The sequence below is a fragment of the Vulpes vulpes genome, chromosome 5 (assembly GCF_048418805.1).
Source record: "Vulpes vulpes isolate BD-2025 chromosome 5, VulVul3, whole genome shotgun sequence".
Lineage (NCBI taxonomy): Eukaryota > Metazoa > Chordata > Mammalia > Carnivora > Canidae > Vulpes > Vulpes vulpes.
In genome coordinates, this window is record NC_132784.1 from 3,347,146 (window position 1) to 3,362,534 (window position 15,389).

The 15,389-nt window shown below is 42.5% G+C and overlaps 1 protein-coding gene across 4 annotated transcripts in view; it reads left to right on the forward strand.

Annotated features, from left to right (window-relative positions):
• Positions 1-15,389, forward strand: part of MAP3K2 (mitogen-activated protein kinase kinase kinase 2) — an 88,901-nt gene continuing 73,512 nt past the window's right edge. For 2 of the 4 annotated variants that reach the window (XM_026015650.2, XM_026015651.2), the window contains exon 1: positions 1-176. The gene's annotated coding sequence lies outside the window, so the exon portion shown is untranslated. Of the gene's footprint in view, positions 177-1,348; positions 1,549-15,389 lie in introns of those variants that run through there. The other 2 variants (XM_072757488.1, XM_072757489.1) reach the window with 1 other exon arrangement.

Sequence of the window (15,389 nt, forward strand, 5' to 3'; positions counted from 1 at the left end):
GGGTGGGGGAGGGGGATGGGGGAGGGGACCCCCCGGGGACCGAGAAACCCGGCAGAGGCAGAGCGAGGGCAAAATGGTCCCGGAAGTCGTACGGGGCACTCGAGGACAGAAGCGAGGGGGCGTTCAGGATGCTTCCTAGGTCAGAGCGGCGTGGGCTGGAAGCGGCCGGAGGACAGGTCGGTCGCCGCAGCCCGCGCGGTTCGCTGGCGCTGCCCCCTGCGGGCGGTGCGGAGCGGGGGGTGCAGGGACGCGCTCGGGCCTCGGCTTCTGCCGCCCGCTCCAGGGGCGGGGCGTCGGGCTCCCCCCTCCGGGCCGCTCCCCGTCGGTTAAACTGGGTGGCGACGGGAGCCAAGCAGGGGGGCCGTGAAACCGAGAAGGTCCGCGGGGGCCGGGCAGGGGCCGCGGCGGTGCGCGGCTGGTTGACCGCCGGCACGAGGCTCGGACGTCCCGGGCGCCGGGGCCAGCGGCGGAGCGTCTGCCTCGCTCAGGTCCTCGTCCCGGGGCTGTCCGGGGATCGGCCCCCGCGTAGGGGTCCCTGCAGGGCGCCTGCTCCTCCTCCTCCCTCTGCCCGTTCCTCTGCCTCTGTGCATCTCTCATGAATAAATAAGGTCTTAGCACGATTTCTAAGGCGCTTCAGGAAAAACAACACCCCGCAGTGCAGTCGGAGACTTGAGGGGCAGAGGCTTTCCGCCTGCAGACTACGTGCAAGCGCGCACTCGCCGCCCCCGCAGGAGCCAGCCCAGCCCCGCGCCCGCGCCCGCCCGGCAGGTCCCACGCGCCAGGACTCCCGCGGGAGCCGGAGGACACAGGCGCGCATGCGCGAGCGCGGCGCCGGGGCTGACCCGGGCTGGGAATCCCCGCACCGCCGAGGGGGCGGGGGCAGCCGAGCGTGCGTGGGCGCCGCCGGCCACTGCGCAGGCGCGGGCACGCTCCCCTCGGCCTCCGCGCGGCGTCGCAGGATGGGCGCGCGCGCCCGCGGCGGCCTCGGCTCCCGGCTGGCGGAGGGCTGCGCGCGCACGAGCGAGCCGGCCGTGACGTGCGCCGCGCTACGCCCGACGTCACGGGCCCGTGAGTAGTGGCGGCCCCGCTGTGCTCGGCTGCGGCGCCTGACGGAGGTGGCGCGGCCGCTGGGCGCGGCGTTGAGGGGTCGCGCGGACGACGACGACGGGCGGGCCGGGCCCCTCCAGCCGCGGACTCGCCGCTGCCGCCGCTTCTCCGGTTCTGGCGGCGCCCGGCCCGCGGCTTCCTCCTTTCCTGCGCAGCGTCGCGCGGGCCTCGGGGCCGCGGCGGCGAGGACCGAGGGGCGCCCGGAGGCCCCTGCCGGCCGCGACGGCCCGCGCGCCCGCCTCTCCGCCCGGCGCGGGCTCCATGTGACGGACGGGCCCGGCCCGCGCCAGACTCGTCGCGCGCCCCTCCGGCCCCCGGGGCCGCGGCCTCCCCGGAGCGGGGGGCGCGGTGACAGGCCGCGCGGGGGCGGAGGGGCGGGCTCGGAGGCGGTGGCGGCCCCTCCTCGGGCCTGCGGCTCCCTGCGTCCCCGCGGAGCGGCCGGTACGTGCCCGGGTTTGTGCGGGGCGGGGCCGCGGCGCGGACTCCGCGGGGTGGTCGCCCCGCCCGCGGCGGGCAGGTCCCGGGGTCGCGGGGTCGCGGGGTCGCGGGGTCCCGCCCCTGCCCCGCAGCCCGGGTCTGGGCCCGCTGTAGCCGTCGCACGCGGGCTCCGCGGGGCTTTGCGGGACGACCGCGGCTGGCGCCTGCGAGGAGCGGTACCTGCAGCGAGCGGGCAAGCGCTGGTGTCTGCGTGGTCGGGGCCGGCGCCCACGGGGCGGCCGGGAGCGGTCTCGCACGGTCTCGGCTCGGCCTCGGCGCGGTGAGGTCAGGACGTGTCTCCCCATTTTACAGACGAATAATTGAGTCTCGGACAGATTCGGCAGTTTGGCCGAGGTCCTGCAACTGGTGATGCGGGAGGCCTTAATTCCGAACACAGCATGTCTTTTCTGTAGGGCTGCACCTTTGAGTCCTGAAAAAGTAAATATATGGGGAAAATGGGAACAGCTGGGCAGTTTTTCCCCGGGGGTGACCTCTAGACATCATAGGTAGATGTAGCGGGCTGTCCGAGGCGTTTTGCGGCCACCTAGCCAGGTCATTTTTTTGGTTCCTCCCCACTATAAAAATTAACTTTTAAAAGGTGGCGCCGGGCCCCTTTACAGCTTTTGCAGTAGGACTGAACAAAAGGATTTTTTTGACTTTTGTTAAACGAGGAAATGTAGTAAAGACCATTTGATACATATTGAAAGATGGGGACAATTAAAAAAAAATCGGTGAAATGCGTATTTCCCGAAAAGTTACAATTTTACTCGTGCAGTTTATTCTTGACACATACGGGGAACTCGCCGTTGGGTTATTAGCTTGAGATTTCCTTATTGCAAAACTTGTTGCTGAGTTATGGGGCAGTGGCTGAACGTACTTAGTACTTTGTGCAGCCTTATGCAATACCTCTGGGTTGAGTGTCAGAATTCAGCGTGTAGAATTGTAGAATATCTAGAAAGTTATCTTTTAATAGTATGATTTTTTTTTTCCCTTTTCGTTTGTGTGTGGTGACTGAAAGGCTGTTTATAAGCTAAAAGTTGTCATCTTAGCGTTGGTCTGTGTTATTTCTTTGATTGTGGTTAGTGAAAAAGAAAATATTCCTCCCTACAAAAGAAAACATTGATAGATTCTTTGAGTAGGTGAAGCTTCACATATGGTTGCGGATGTTTAAGAAATGTACGGATGCCCAATTACATTACTCTGTAGTTTCCTCCAGTATTTTATCAGGTTTGGGAAAATTTGTACTCGAATGTTTGTTTTAGTGTTGTCTGTAGAGAAAAGGTGACAAGTGGCTGGTTCATAGCTTGATTTGTCATTTGGTTAGAATATAGGTTATGTGGAGCCCTGTTGGTTTATGTCGAGTGTGATACCATCATAGAATGGTTATCTTGGCACAATCTCCATGTGTTTCTTTAGAGAGAAGTAGCTGTTAAAGGCTTGTTTTTTTAAAATTGGATTACATTGTAGACTCTATTAAGCAGTGGTTTATGTGGCTCTTTAATTTATAGTTTCACCTTGCTGCTACCAAAGCAGTAAACCATATTTAGTAGATGCTGTATTAAAATGAAGTCATGTTAGGTTCCTGACAACTTGTAGAATTGGAGCTCTCTGGGCTCCTCAACACCCTCTCCCAGCTTTTTTCTTTTATGAAACAATTTCAAACATACAGGAAATTCTAATGGAGTGAACATCCATATCATGACCCTCTAGATTCAATATTTGTTGACATCTTGCTGTATTTGCTTCATCTGTAAATATGTGTGTATTATTTTTGGTTCACCTATTTGAAACTAAACTGTAGACATTATGTCAGCATACATTTCCAAAGATGGACATTTCTTAATATAGCCAAAATACCATTATTATTAATTTTTTAGTACATATTTTCTAATTAATAATTAGTTGGTAGTTTCTTGTTAATTCCTTAATGCAATCTAACATCATCCATGTATAAATCTCCCTATTTATCCTGATTGGTCTTCTGTGGTTTTTTATGTCCAGCCACACCAAACCAAGATACAAGGTTTTATTCACTGCATTGGTTAAATCTCTTTGATCTCTTTGAATCTACAACAGTTTCAACTGCCCCCTTTAAAATCAGGTTGCTTTTTTTTTTTTTTTTTTAAAGTACTCAAGCCAGTTTTCTTATAAAATGAATCACATTTTGTATTTGTCTGATTTTTTTTCCCCCCCACTCATGGTGTCATTTAGCATGTTCCTCTATTACCCTGTATTAGTTAACTACAAGCTAGCTTTAAAGGCTTGATTAGGGGACGCCTGGGTGGCTCAGTGGTTTGGCGCCTGCCTTTGGCCCAGGATGTGATCCCAGAATCCCGGGACCGAGTCCCACATCAGGCTACCCGCATGGAGCCTGCTTCTCCCTCTGCCTCTGTCTCTGCCCTTCTCCCTCTATGTCTCTCATGAATAAAGAAATAAAATCTTTAAAAAACCAACGTAAAGGCTGTGAACATAATTAAAATGTTTTTTAAAAAATAAAAAAATAAAGGCTTGACTAGCTTCAAATTAAATATTTTGGAAGAGAATAACCCCTAAGTGATGCTGTATAGTTACTATTGCTTCCCATCAGGTCATATACTATCAAGTCCCATTGTTTGTGATGCTAAGTTTGATCACTTGGTTATGGGGGTTAAGGTAAGGTATGTTTTCTCCGTTGAAATTAGCAATCTGTGGCATGATTAATTAGCACTGTATTGCTAGCTTGTTCTCCAATAATCTGTCATTGAACAGTTATAGCATCTATTGCTGACCCTTGTTAGGCCAACTTTTGAATTTCTGTGTTAACAATCTTTTGTTGAGATATATATACACATACACACACACACACATATAAATAAAAATCACAGGAATTTGTAAAATATACAGTTATATTGGATTCTGATTTTGTGGTTTTTAAATTTTTTAAATTATGAATTCCAGGTATCTCCTGTTACGAATGATAATAATAAGAAAAAAACCTGGTTTGTGAAAAATGGGAAAAACTCAATGCCTCTCTTTTCCTGTACTCTCACCAAAGGGGTGCGATTTTTTTCTTAGCCAAGACAACAGAAATAACCAGAATATAATAAAGGAAGAATGGATTTACTAAAAAGCATTTTGAGAAGACTATTTTCTGGTAGAATGCGAGGAGAACTAGATCGAGGGTCAGAAGATCTAAATTCTAGTCCTAATTTTACCACTATGTGAAGTTTAAGAATTAAAACATTTTTTGAACTTCACTTGGCATTCTCATTTCATAATGATCAAGTTAGTGAAGATTTATGAATTTCTTTTTATTGAAGTATAAGTGACATACAATATCCTATTAGTTTAAGGTGTAAAGCAGTTACTCAGTACTTTTATACATTACAGAATGATCCCCACAATAAGTCTGCATACCATCTGTCACCTTACAATGTTATTATAATATTACTGGCTGTATTCTCTATGCTGCATATTACATCCTTGTGACTTATTTATTTTATGAATACTATGGTTTCTGATTATGAGATGTGTTGGCTACATTTAGAGGTGAACCTCATTTTAATTAAGCCAGGTAGAAATAAATATATGTAATATAAAATTGAGTTTATTTCCCAAGAATTAACTGACATTTAATAGGTTATTGGGTTTTTTCTGATTAATTTTTTAAGGTTAATGTTTTGGAGAAGGTTTCATAATAGGATTTACTGAAGTAACATATTCCCTCATTAAAAATATGATTTAGGGGTGCCTATGTGGTTTAGTTGGTTAGACGTCCAACTCTTGATTTCCGCTCTGGTTGTTCGGTTGGGATTCTCTCTTCTCCTCTCCCCTCCCCAAGTGCTTGCGAGCAACGGTGTGCTTGCTCTCTTTCTCTTTCTAAATAATCATTTTTTAAAAATATGATTTAATTCATTATGAAGTTTTTTCACATATCTCTTGAAAGTCACAATGAACTGTATATATGGAAATAAATAATCTCTTTCCTTATTCTCAAGTGTGTGAGAGGGGTATCTCTCAATCTATACACACACTTAGGTTTATAAGAAACGTGTCTGTATAATTTTGTTTTTTGCCTTGTATATCCCTGGGATTTATTGGGAACATTGGTTGACTGCATTTTTTTGGTGTCAATAGTGTATTGGCTTTGTAACATATTTTGTGTTGTTTTCTTTATTGTTACTTAACTGTTAGATTGTCGCTTAATTTTTCTGTTACACTTTGTCTTCCCAACTAACAGCATAGGGTTGAATCTTGGAGTCCTTCCTTAGACTTGCACACTGCCTTTCTTGTAAGTGCTCAAGACTGTTTTGTTTGAGAGTCATAGTACCATAAATTTTATAAGCACTCTGTGGTTATAAACTTTGGGAGGTTTTTCTAAAGGTAATATTTCCCATTTGGGCAGTTAGTCATTTATGTGGACCTTAATAATTAATACTGACAAGTTAAAATAATAGTTGAAGATACGGTTTTATCAGTATCCTTTGGTCATTCCCAAATTAGGTTTCCTCATCACGACTACCTCAGAATGCTCCTCAGGTATACTGTACTTGCCTCTACTGTGGTATTCCCCACATTGTGTTATAATTATGTCTGTCCTCCACTAGGAAGTTAGCTGTTTCAAGGACAGAGACGGTGTTTTGTTGATTCGGGTGCACCTAGCATAATGCCTGGAGCCAAATATTTATTGAATAAATAGAATTGACAGAAGGGACCTCTTTTTACAGGGTCCTAAGATTTTTAAAAGATGGTACCTACCAAATCATTGATCATTTAGAAAAGTTTCTTCCTAATTTACTGGTTGAGGTTTGTTTATTCTCTCTTGTGGCATTGTTTGGCAAATTTAAGCACTTTCTATGTTCTAGGCACTGATTTAAGTACTGTGTTAAAGATACTCATTTAATCCCTATTAAGAACCCAGTGAATTAGTTACTGTTACTGTACTCATAACAGATTAGGGATCTGAAGCACAGAGACCAATAGTAACTTGCTCATGTTCACACTTTTTTTGGATGTCAGAGCTGGAACTTGAATGTAGACAGTCCAGCTCGACAATCTGTGCTCTTAACAGTTGCATCATGCTACCTCTCTGCTTTATCAGGGCAACCAGAAAATTGGATTTGCTATGCCAGAGTAGTGTCATTACCATTCATGGAGTGCCTACTATGTACCAGGATAGGGAGAGCACTTCAGAAGGCCTTGAAGAGGAGGTAGTATTTCAACTGAGTTAACAAAATTAGTAAACTCTACATAGTTTACTAATAATGATAGTGATTATAATGTTTACTGAAAAAATATTAAGTATAGAAAAGATAGGGAAAAAATTAGTAATCAGTTAAGAGTAGGTATTTGGGAGTCAGACCAAAATGTGAGTCCCAGCTCTGCTGTTTATCCTTTCTGTGCCTCACTTATCCGTAAAACAGACATAATAGTACCTAACTCATAGGTTTGTCATGAGGTTTATTTTTTATTTTTTAAGATTTTATTTATTCATTCATGAAAGACAGAGAGAGAGAGAGGCAGAGACACAGGCAGAGGGAGAAGCAGGCTCCATGCAGGGAGCCCAATGTGGGACTCGATCCCAGGACCCCAGGATCACATCCTGAGCCAAAGGCAGACGCTCAACCACTGAGCCACCCAGGTGTCCCCTGTCATGAGGCTTAAATGAGATAATATGTTTAGTTCTTCACATATAAAAAGTTAATAAAACATTATCAGCATTGTAAAAATCTCCCATGGTTCACTTAGGTTGTCTATTTTAATGTAGATAGAAGCTTTTCTATTTGATGTCATTAAAACTGGTGGTGGTTAGTTTAATTTTTAAAAAAATATAAGAGGAATTAAAACATTTTTACTTTGTTTAATTAAAAAAAACAGATGTAAAGAAGTCTGAATCATGTGATCCATCTGGAGTTATGATTAGTCGTCTTAGTCTTTTACAGTATTTACCTATGCTCACTTTAACAACAATTTTCTTTAAAGATGTTATTTATTTTTTGACACAGTGCATGCATGCACAAGCAAGGGGAGTGGTAGAGGCAGGGGGAGAGGGAGAAGCAGGTTCCCCACTGAGCAGGGAGGCAGGGAGGCAGGGAGCCATATGCAGGACTATTACCTGAGCTAAAGGCAGACACTTAACTGACTGACCCACCCAGGCGCCCCAACAATTGTTTCTTTCTTTTTTTTTTTTTTTTGAACCTTGACTGAGTCTTTCTAAACACTCAACTTCATTTTCATAGAAACAACTCTCTTCACAGTTACAGGTTCATTGGTTTATATAGTATTTAAACTATATAACAAGTACATAAACATTTTATTCTTGGTAAATTGATGAGTGCAGAAATGTACTGCTTTAGTAAAAAATAAGCTTAATATTGAATGTTCAGCATTTTATCAGAAGACTGATAGGTAGAGGTAGAGAGTGTTGGTTGGTTTGCTAAGGAGGTTGGATAAGAGAAAATGTTGATTTTTTGTCTTCTGTTTCTGAGTTTCTGAATGTATGTATTATACAGATATTTAAATGCCTAGGGAATGTAGATTGAGAGTTAATAGTCATAATATCTCAATTTTATTTCAGTTCTTTCAGGTTTTTTTTTTTTTTCATCTGTACTTTTGTTTTTTCTTTGTATTATGGTTCCTTGGCAATGTGTATAGTTTTCAGATTTCCATTCTCCATCCTTCATATTTGTCATCATCTTTCAATATTTTCATCTGTTATTTTACTTTGCATTCTAGGAGAGCTTCTTGTGTTTGACACAATGTGGTTGCATAACCACATTCACAGTTCTGCTCTTTTGCCCTCTCATAAAGGTATGTCTTCTGGCATTGAGGATATCACATAGTTTTCTATAAATTTCAGAATGTATTCTGGGAGGAGGAAGTAATATTTAAATGTCTGTTACATGCCAGAAGCTTTACACACATTAATTTTTTAGTAACCATGGGAGACCATATCATCTTGATTTTACAGGCAAAGAAATTGAGGCTTAGAGGTGTTAGGAATCTTGTTCAGTGTCACATAGTAGAGTTGGGATTCTGCATGGCTTTTCTGGTTAGAGCAGGGGTTCCTTAGCCTTCTCTCTGCTTCCACATTATTTACATGAAGCATTCTCCTTGGAAATATGTTCACTGGAATCTTCTGGGGGTTGGGCCAACATAATTATTGGAAAACACACTCAAATATGGATATTATTCTTACCTCTCATTCTTTATAAATGATAGATTAGAGAATTCTGATAAATATTTGGGTAAAAATGAATGATTTCTTTGTATTAGGTACACTTTTCAGTGGAAGAGAATAAACTGGTCCATTTTAAGTAAATGGTATAAGTGTGTTAACTTTTCTGGTATCTAGGAGAAGTCGTATGAGAGAGTTTAATGTAGTTGGTCAGAGAATTGGTGACATTTCTTGAAATGAATAGAAAGAACCGGAATTTTCAGTGTAATTTTTATTTTTTTTTATTTTTATTAAAAAAAATTTTTTTTTAAATTTTATTTATTTATGATAGGCACACAGTGAGAGAGAGAGAGGCAGAGACACAGGCAGAGGGAGAAGCAGGCTCCATGCACCGGGAGCCCGACATGGGATTCGATCCCGGGTCTCCAGGATCGTGCCCTGGGCCAAAGGCAGGCGCTAAACCGCTGCGCCACCCAGGGATCCCTCAGTGTAATTTTTAAATTAAATTTCAAGACTATCATTTTGAGTAGGCTATGACTAGTAACCCTCAAACTCAGGGGCTTAACACAACAAAGATGTATTTTTTGTTCATGCTGTATGTTGGGCTGCTTCTGCTCGACGTTGTCGTCCTTACTTTGAATCCCACTTTGGATCCTTACTTTGAGAACTCACTTGGGAGCAGCCACTATCTGGAATATTACTAGTTGCCGTAGGTAAAAGAAAAACACCTTGTATCTTTCCTTTATATTGTGCTTCCTGGGAAGGAAACATTTTTTTTCTTAATCCTTCTAGGTTCTTTGGTAAGTTGTCATAAGACTGATAAACTGAATTGAATTACGTATTTATTGGGAGCCCCATAAGAGTAGGAGACCCACAGTTAGTAAGGCAGTTGAGGCTTATATACTGTCCTGGGCAGAGGAGAAGGACTAAGGGGTCTGGGACTTCGAAGTGGGGAGGAAGATGATTTATGAGAAGATGGGAAAAGCGGATGTTTGGTAAACATGTTTGCCATGCTTTGTGGAGACAGCGGGACACAGGAATTTTGATCTCCAGGCCCTGTCAGTTCCCCTGCAATTTACCATGCCTACCCCATATTTTTTGTAGTTATCTCTGATGATAGTTTTGATAGACCAGACCCTCTATCTAAATTTTTTAGGCAGTTAAAGGGAGGTTAAAAGCTCTTCCTGAATCTTTTGGGCCTTGATTCACTTCACATCAAAGTAATCTACATGCCAAAGTGTCATATTTGGAGGAGGCTTGTTCTGAACGTCTTCAAACTCAATACTCTGACGCTTATTGTTACCAGAATGGTATGTGGGAGGGGTTTTCATACGTTAAACAATTCTGTAATACCAGCCAGAGATAGTGTCAGATCCCACAGGTTAAGAGCTCAATCCTTTGGGACTGCCCTCTCCAGTGGCAGCGCTAGGTAGTTGCCTGTGCTTCAGACAGTTGGCTGTAAATTAGAGGTTCCTATCTTTGGAATTCTTTGGGTTCAATTGATTTGTTAGAGCAACTCACAGAATTCTGGATAATACTTACTAGATTACTGGTTTATTATAAAAGGATGTAACCTAGAAACAAGCAGATGGAAGAGATGCATAGGGCAAGGTTTGGGTAAAGGAAGGGCTGTGGAGCTTCCATCCTTTCTTCCAGTGTGCCACTCTTCCAACACTTCGGGGTGTCTACCGACTAAGAAGCTCTCCAAATCCCAAGAGGGGTTTTAAATAGAGGCTTCTTACCTAGGCATGGTTGATTAATTCAATTGGCCATTGGTAGTTGAGCTTAATCTCCAGTCCCTCTTACCTCCCTAAAACCCATGGGAAGGAGCTCAAAGTTCCAAACCTCTAATCACATGGTTGGTTCCTCCTGGAGCCAGCTTCCATCACTAGATGCTTTTCAAAAGTCATCTCATAAGTATACATTGAAGTGTGACTTAAGAGTATTCTTTATAAATAACAGAAGACACCTACATTGTTCTAGCTACACCTATGATGAGCAGCATATCATAAAGTGCAAACTTGCTGAATCACTATATTGTATGCCCGAAATTAAGGTAACATTGCATATCAACTGTACTTCAGGTGTACAAAAAAAAAAAAAAAAAAAAAAAAAAAAAAAGACCTGTTTCTTCTGAGCTCTTTGCCAGAAATGGGGACAAGACCTGGTATGTATTTCTTATCATGAATTATAAGCTCACACCAGGACAGAAGGAAACAAAGTATGTGAAAGCACAGTCTGGCTTTTAAAGCTTTTGCGTGGGAGAAATGTTTACCACTTCCACCCACATGTATTGGCCAGAGGAAGTTTCATGGCTGTACCTGAGTTGCATAGGGTGGGGAAGTTCAATATTTCCAAATATCCAGAAGAACATCAAGTATTTGTGAACAGCCCTACCACAGAAGCAGTGCTGTGGAAAACTGTTCAAAAATTATTTTTTGGAAATTATTAATAGGAGCCAATCGGAAAAATATGAATTGATTTTTAAAAATAAGTCTTTGGGAACAGATCTAAAGCCTAAAATGGAGTCATTTTATAATTGTTTCTGTGCCATTATTTAATGATTGCTAAATGTTCTCAAGTGATATTTTAGATTTGGCCTAAAGATGCTTAGTTATCATTATTTGGTAAGCTTATGATTACTGTAAGTAGTTTAACTGACTTGACTACATTTTAATGGTATTTGTGGAGTGTTTTTTTTTTTTTTAAGATTTATTTATTGAGAAATTGCATGTGCAGGAGGGGATTGTGGCAGGGGGGAAGGAGGGAGAGAGAGAATATCTCAAGCAGACCCTGAGCTGAGCACAGAGCCTGATGTGGGGCTTGATCCCAGAACCCTGAGATCACGACCTGAGCCAAAATCAAGTCTGTCGCTTAACTGAGCCACTGAGGAGCTACCCCCTCTTTTTTAAACTAGACCCCACTCCCAGCATGGCGCCAAAGATGGGTCTTGAACTCATGACCGAAAATCAAGACCTGAGCTAAGATCAAGAGTCAGATGCTTAACTTATGAGCCACTCAGGCACTCCTGTGGAGTTTCAATACAAAATATTTTGTAAAAAAACAAAACAAAAAAACCCAAAATATTTTGTTTTTTGTTTTAATACAATAAGGAAATCAGACTAACGTCCTCTAATTTAATTTAAGGGAAGATTAACATGATTTATGTGATGGCTTTAATAATATTATTATTATTATTATTATTTTAAAGATTTTTATTTATTCATGAGACACAGAGGCCGAGAGAAGCAGGCTCCTGGGTCCCTAGGATCACGCCCAGAAGGCAGGTGTTCAACCGCTGAGCCACCCAGGCGTCCCAGGCTTTAATATATTTTTAAATCAGTTTAGGCATTTTAAAATGCCTGTTGAAGCCTTTTTAAAATTAGTAATATTTTATTGTATAATATGATACACATATATGAACAATGTCAAACTATATACAAAATCTGAGTTGCTTAGACACTATAAGGAAACATAAGAAGTAGAAGGTAACCCAGCCTTAGTGTTGATAAAAGTCTACTTTGAGAGATAGTATGATGTTAATCATCTAGTCTGTAAGCAATACAGGGCTACAATCTAATGACTTTACTCCCCCAGAGCACCATGCCCCTGCTTATATAATCTCATCTCATGATTTGGGAAAAGGTAGATTAGTTATGTGGCTTGAGAACATGTAGTATATATTTTATTCAGTATTGCAGAGTTATGCTGTATAGTCATGGACTGTTGGATACTGCCTTACTGTCAAGAGGCTTACTCAGGGATGTACCATGGGATTTCTTGCCTAGAAATTTCCTAAAGAGTACCACAAACTATACTTCATATTGTTTGTTGAACGCTAATGGTAGGTAGGAAAGCCCGAGTTCTGTTTTTTTTTTTTTTTTTTTTTTTAAGATTTTATTTATTCATGAGAGACACAGAGAGAGGGGCAGAGACACAGGTAGAGGGAGAAGCAGGCTCCATGCAGGGAGCCCGATGTGGGACTTGATCCCAGGTCTCCAGGATCAGGCCCTGGACTGAAGGCAGCACTAAACCACTGAGCCACCCAGGGATCCTTATAAAGGTGTTTTATAGCCAGATACCTTGCATTGAGCTTGACATATAGGAGGCTTTCAGTAAAATGCCTGTTGAAAGAGTGAATGAATAACTTCAGAACTAATGTGATAGAAATCAGAATCATCTGTGATAGTTTAGTGATAAAATCCAGGATAGTAAACATTGGGCCTTAGAAAATAACAAAGAACTGAATTGTTCTCATGTTATGAACAGGGAGCCAAGACTTTGGAAATACTTTAGCTGAAAAGAGAATGAAGGTCTTTTTGGAAAAGGTGGAAAGGTATTGGAAAAATTGTACATTCGGTCTTTAATGCCCACTAGAAATTAATAATAATTTAGGGATATACTTGAATAAGCCTGTAATGATTACATTAAACATGAAGCTTCACTACTTCTAGTGGAAAAAACATTTGGGACGAACCACATAACAACAAATATTTGTTTTCTCAGAATCCTTCCATATCCTTGTTTTTTGTTTCTCCATCTTCACATCTCCAACCAGAGCATAGAAGTACCCTGGGCATTCTTTTTTAAAATTTATTTTTTAAAAATATTTTATTTATTTGAGAGAGAGCGAGAGCGTGAGCACAAGCACAAGGAAGGGGGGGGGGGGGCAGAGGAAGAGGAACAAGGAGACTCCACGTTGAGCAGGGAGCCCAACATGGGGCTCAATCCTGCCTGGACCCTGACCTGAGCAAAAGGCAGATGCTTAACCAGCTGAGCCACCCAGTGCCCTTACCCTAAGTGTTCTTAGCTTATTTTGTTCTTTGTTAGTAAATTGATACTGAATAATCTGATACCGACAGTGTTTTCTGTTACTTAAATCTGTCTTCTTTTGTAAATGAGAGGATCAAGTAGGGAGATAAGATTCCTTTTTTTTTTTTTTAAATGAAGATTTTATTTATTTGAGAGTGAGAATGAACATGAATGAGAGAGAGTAGCGGGAGAAGCAGGCTCCCTGCTGAGCAGGGAGTTGACCCAGGGCTCAATCCCAGGACCCTGGATCATGACCTGAGGGGAAGGCAAATGCTCAACCTTAATGTACTGAGCCACCCAGGCGTCCCGTGGTTTCTTTAGAATAAGGGACACTTCACCCTGTTTGGAAGCAAGGATGGGCAGTGTAGAACTATAAAAGAAGGGTGATTGGAGGCTGTTAAAAGACAAAGTAGCCTAGATTTGGTTATGCAGGAAGATCTCAAGGAAAGTGTGCAGAGATTTCTTGGTCATTTGATTGGGAGGGTATTTGGGGCAGCTGGCTGGGTCAGTTGGTAGAGTATGTGACTCTTTTTTAAAATTTAAATTCAATTAACATATAGTGTATTATTAGTTTCAGAGGTAGAGTTCAGTGATTCATCAGTCTGTTATAATACCTAGTGCTCATGACATCGAGTATGTGACTCTTTATCTTGGGGTTGTGAGTTTGAGCCCCATGGTGGGTGTAGAGATTACTTAGAAATAAAATCTATAAAAAAAAAAAAAGATTAGGAGGAGGGTCGAGTCGTTGCATTAGTTAGGGTTCAATCAGGGAAGGAGAAGTGCTATGATATTATGGAATAAAGGATTTATGAAAGGAGTGTAACCTGATACAGTTGTGGAAAAAAAACTCATCAAAGTCTGTAAGGGGAAATTGGCAGATCAAAGAGTCAGTAATCGGCCTTTCTGAGGCAGTGGTACAATGGGTAAGTCAGAGTTTGTAGATAAATCTGAGGAGTTTAGTATGCCCAGGTGCTGGAGTAGAACCACAAAGTAGAGCTGGCGGAAAGTCTTTGAAAAGTTGTTGCCTTTGCATAGCTATGTCTTCTGTGGTTTTCAGTCAAGTTTTTGGTGGTGTACCTGAGGGTGTTGTTTGGTCAGAGAGGTACAATCAGGAAGAGATGTATGCAGAGCAGGGGAGAGCAGACACATGGTGGAATCTGCTGGCAACTTTGTACCTGTCTATCAAACCTGGATCTTCAGAGTAATTTCCCCCTTTGGCCAACTCTAAACTGGAGCCATATGGAAAGAGGATTCTGGAAAATACAATTTAAACTTAACCAAATTGACATAGTACACACTGCCACAGCAGGTGAATGTGAGGTGGGTGGGGAAGTAGAGTTGGGGGTGTGATCATAATAACAGTGATATTTCTCATTTCTCATATTCTTCCATGAGAGGGCAGGTTCTTTAAATTCTCCAAGCCTTTTTCCACTTTTCCAAAATGGGGAGATAATATCTACCGTATAGGAGAGTTCTGAAGATTAAATGAAATGTTTGAAAGCATTTAGCAGAGTGTAAGCGCAGTGAAAGCTATTAAAAATAGTAGCTTTTTTAATAGTAGTAATTAGTAGTGAGAAGGGAAGATTATATTTTGAAAGGGAAGGGAAGAAGTGTGAAGAGAGATTGATGCTGGGAAGAATAAAGTAGAAGACATGATTCCTGTATTTGAGAATGTTGTGGTCTAGCTGCAGGGAACACACATAAACACATAGACGAGTTAGGGAGCTATTATAGGGAATAATACCCTTTATGAAAGATGGTCCTTTCTCATGGTGAGTGGAGAGACGGCAAGTACTGTCATTCTAGTGTGGTTTAGGTTAAGTGGTAGTGTATATGA